At 54.3% G+C, this 3,845-nt stretch overlaps 1 protein-coding gene across 6 annotated transcripts in view; it reads right to left on the reverse strand.

The window, feature by feature from the left end:
- tsc2 (TSC complex subunit 2) overlaps positions 1–1,654 on the reverse strand; it is a 97,079-nt gene extending 95,425 nt beyond the window's left edge. For 5 of the 6 annotated variants that reach the window (XM_038821082.1, XM_038821081.1, XM_038821080.1 and 2 more), the window contains exon 1: positions 1,524–1,639. The gene's annotated coding sequence lies outside the window, so the exon portion shown is untranslated. Of the gene's footprint in view, positions 1–1,523 lie in introns of all 6 variants that reach the window. The other variant, XM_038821078.1, reaches the window with a different exon arrangement.
- Between the last annotated feature and the right edge of the window lie 2,191 nt (positions 1,655–3,845).

The following is a 3,845-nucleotide window of genomic DNA, read 5'->3' on the forward strand; positions in this document are numbered from 1 at the left end:
TCAGCCAGTGGGGGGGGGGATATGGCATCAGCCAGTGGGGGGGGGGGGGGGGGGGGGATAGGCATCAGCAGTGGGGGGGGGGGGGGGATAGGCATCAGCCAGTGGGGGGGTGGGGGGGGGGGGATAGGCATCAGCCAGTGGGGGGGGGGGGATAGGCATCAGCCAGTGGGGGGGGGGGGGGGGATAGGCATCAGCCAGTGGGGAGGGTGATAGCTATCAGCCAGTGGGAAGAGGGGTGTGATAGCTATTAGCCAGTGGGAGAAGGGGTGTGACAGCCATTAGCCAATGGGAGAGGGGGTGTGATAACCCTAATAGCTATCAGCCAGTTGAGTCCAAACTCCACCTGACATTACAGCAGAAGGATCTGTGAGGAGCTCAATCTGCAGGACATGTTTCTGCAGTTGCATTTCTAACTTTGTGCCCCCTTTCCAAAGGACAACACTGGGCAAGGTGGTGGTGTTGCATCTGGCCCCACCACTCCAACGCAAGCTCATCCCTCCAGGCTTGAACTGGGTCAATCTCCTGGCCACACAGTCCCGAAGACAAATCAGCATTGACACACCATCCCCATCCACTCCCGGCACTTCACCCCTCCCCAGACCTGGAACTCAAACCCTCCTCCATTGCCAACGATCTGCAGAACACTCCTATCCTATTCCCTGGCAACTGGGGCTCACTTTCAGCCCCAACTCCCCCAGCCCAGGGTCTGGAGCTTATATGCCCATCAAGGATCATAAACCCCCAATCCACCATCAGGATCATCCATCCCACTCCACGCTCCGCAACCACAGTAAGCTCCCTCCTGGAGCTCAAACCAACCTCCCTACCCTGGCTGGGGCTCATAACTCAAAAGCTCCCTCCTACCCAGGACCAGGGGCTCAACCCACCCCCTTTCCACAAAGGACAAGGGGCCCACTCCCTTCTCCCAGGACCAAGGGGTGCGGAAGGAGAGGACTTTCACTCTCTCTCCCAGGATCATGGGGTGTCTCACGCCTCCTCTCCGAAGACCGGGAAGGGGGGGGGGACTCACACCCCCTCTCCCAGGACAGGGGGGGGGTCGTCACTGGCCCCACACTTCCAGGGACTGGGGGGGGGGGGGGGGGGGGGGGGGGAAAGAGTCTCATGCCCCCTCTCCCAGGACCGGGGGGGGGGTGTCACACCCCCTCTCCCAGGACCATGGGGGGGGGTCTCACTCCCCCTCCCAGGACCATAGGGGGGGGGTGTGTCTCACTCTCCCAGGACCATGGGGGGGGGGGGGTCTCACGCTCCCTCGCCCCGGACCATGGGGGGGGTGGGGGGTCTCATTCCCCCTCTCCCGGGGCGGGGGGGGAGGGGGGGGGGGGGCTCACGCCCCCTCCTCTGCTCCAATCCCACCTTCCCTTGGCGCCCCTCCCCCACGGCTGCTGAGCTGTTTACTGCAGCGACCTTCCCCTGTCAGCAGGCTCCGGCCTCGCTGCCTCTGCCCAGCTGGCCTGGTGCAGCTCCTGTCCCCCTGCGGAGCCCGGACGCCAGTTGCCACTCACCCTGCAGCCTAATCCGGGCTCGGTCGCCTCACTCTCCCATTGCACCAGCTCCTCCGGGCTCCCGCTGCTGGCCCAGCCCTCCCGGAACTGACATCATGCGCATCCAGACTTCCGGTCTAGCGGCTTGCGCCCAGGCGCGCGGCCTCCTGGGGGTTGAAGTTCGCTTGTAGTTTTAGGGTGGATTCTAGTCCCCATTCATTTCTGGGCTGTTGGCAAGGCACAGAACCAACCGCTATCTCTGCAGCATCAGACCATGGGATATTTTGCGAATTTAAAAATGTCATTGGGAAGTTTTATGAGGAGGTTTTATTCGGAAGGTTTATGGCCCACTCTGATGCCTTGCGCAGACTTTCCAGAGTGACACCCACTACAGTAGTGAGGGAGCACCACACTGTCGAAGGCACCATCTTTCAGATGAGACATTAAACTGAGGCCCTGTCTGTTCTTTCAGGTAGACATAAAAGTTCTCATGCAATATGCAAAGAAAAACAAGGAGCTCTACCCAGTGTCCCGTCGAACATTTATAATAATCTTTATTGTCACAGTCGGCTTACATTAAAACTGCAATGAAGTTACTGTGAAAAGTCCCTCATCGCCACATTCCGGCACCTGCTTGGGTACACTGAGTGAAAATTCAGAATATCCAAATTACCTAACAGCATATTAGCTAACAACACCTAACAGCACCGGATGAAAACCCACACAGACACAGGGAGAATGTGCAGTCTCCGCACAGATAGTGACCCAAGCCCATAAATATGTATCCCTCAGTCAACTCTGTGAATGATAAGCTGGTCATTTATCTGTGGGAGCCTGCTGTGCACAAACCTGGCTACCACATTTTCTACATCACACTTCAAAAAGGACGTAATTGACTGTAAAGCGTTTGGGACATCCAGAGGTTGTGAAAAGTGCTATATAACAGGTCAACTCCATGCACACACAGTTCTAGTGTGGTTTTGGAGCATGGGGCAGGGTATGGCCCAGAAAACCAGGAAGCGTGAATTTATTTTGAGATATAACTCATGGCAGCGTGAAACATCTTTTTGTATAACATTAGGAAAGGGAAACAATAAATTGGCATTTAATTTGTCTAATGTTTTATTGCGGAACTACTGCCTATAATAATATCTTGCAAGTGACCCCAACACACTCCATCGTTTCAGTTTCTGGACTCGCTCTCCCCATTCACTGCAGCTTTTCACATCAATCTCACTGCTCCTCAACTGCAGCCTTCCGGAGGACTTCCCTGCCGGAACACAGCTCAGACCTCTTGGTGGGGGTGCTGAGGCGGGGTAATTTTCACAGGCAGAAGGGTTTTCTGTCCCAACCAGGGGGGGGGAGGAGGGTGGATTACCATCTCTGAATTTATGATGCTCTGGATCCCTGCTATATTGTTGCACCAGCCTACAGGCAGGAACATCATGGATTTCTGTACATGCCGGGCCCATGAGCCAGTGTACATAAGGGGGGGGGGGGGGGGGGGGGGGGTTGTTTGGGCTACGGGTATAGGGTGGATACGTGGGTTTGAGTAGGGTGATCATTGCTCGGCACAACATCGAGGGGCCGAAGTGGCATGTTCTGTGCTGTACTGTTTCTATGTTCTATGTGCAGTCGGATATTGTTGGCCATCTTGCATAGCCATGTTGTGTTGGTAGGAGACCCAGTGTTATATAAACACATGATGGCTGGGCAAGATCCTGGAACCCCCTCCTAAGAGCATTGTGTGTGTACCTACACAAAACAACGGCTCAAGAAGGCAGTTCACCATCACCTTCTCAATTAGGGATTGGTAATAAAGGGTGACGCAGTGGGTCGCGCCCCTGCCTCTGAGCCTGAAGTTCTGGGTTCAAGTCACTCCCCAGGACTTGATGGTCAAGGAAGGTCCGTTCATGACGCGGCCAAAGAGGTGGAGTATCAACCTGAAAATTCCCTCCAACATGCCAAGGACAGATGGTAAAGCGGGAGAAAGACTCCTGGTCATCCATGCTCTAATATTGGAGTGCCGTTCTCAAGCTATCAGCCTCCAGGCGATAGACTAGTTACCTGTTCCAGGAATAATTAGCTATGGAAACACCGTTGTGTGCGGGGAAAAGATATGGGATTGGAAAAAAAAAAACTGGCCTTACCAGTATTCTCCACATCCCATTAAATAAATGAAAAAAGACATAATAAATTACAATTGTTGATATTTCTCCAGATCTGTCCCGAAAGTCTGTTGTAAGAGGCAAATGAGTGACACTGCACTAACTTCACTCAGTGTACAAGTGATGAACATCAAGGAAACTGTGCGGCTGGCATGTAACAGGGTTAGCACAGCAG

The sequence above is a fragment of the Scyliorhinus canicula genome, chromosome 15, assembly GCF_902713615.1.
Source record: "Scyliorhinus canicula chromosome 15, sScyCan1.1, whole genome shotgun sequence".
Classification (NCBI taxonomy): domain Eukaryota; kingdom Metazoa; phylum Chordata; class Chondrichthyes; order Carcharhiniformes; family Scyliorhinidae; genus Scyliorhinus; species Scyliorhinus canicula.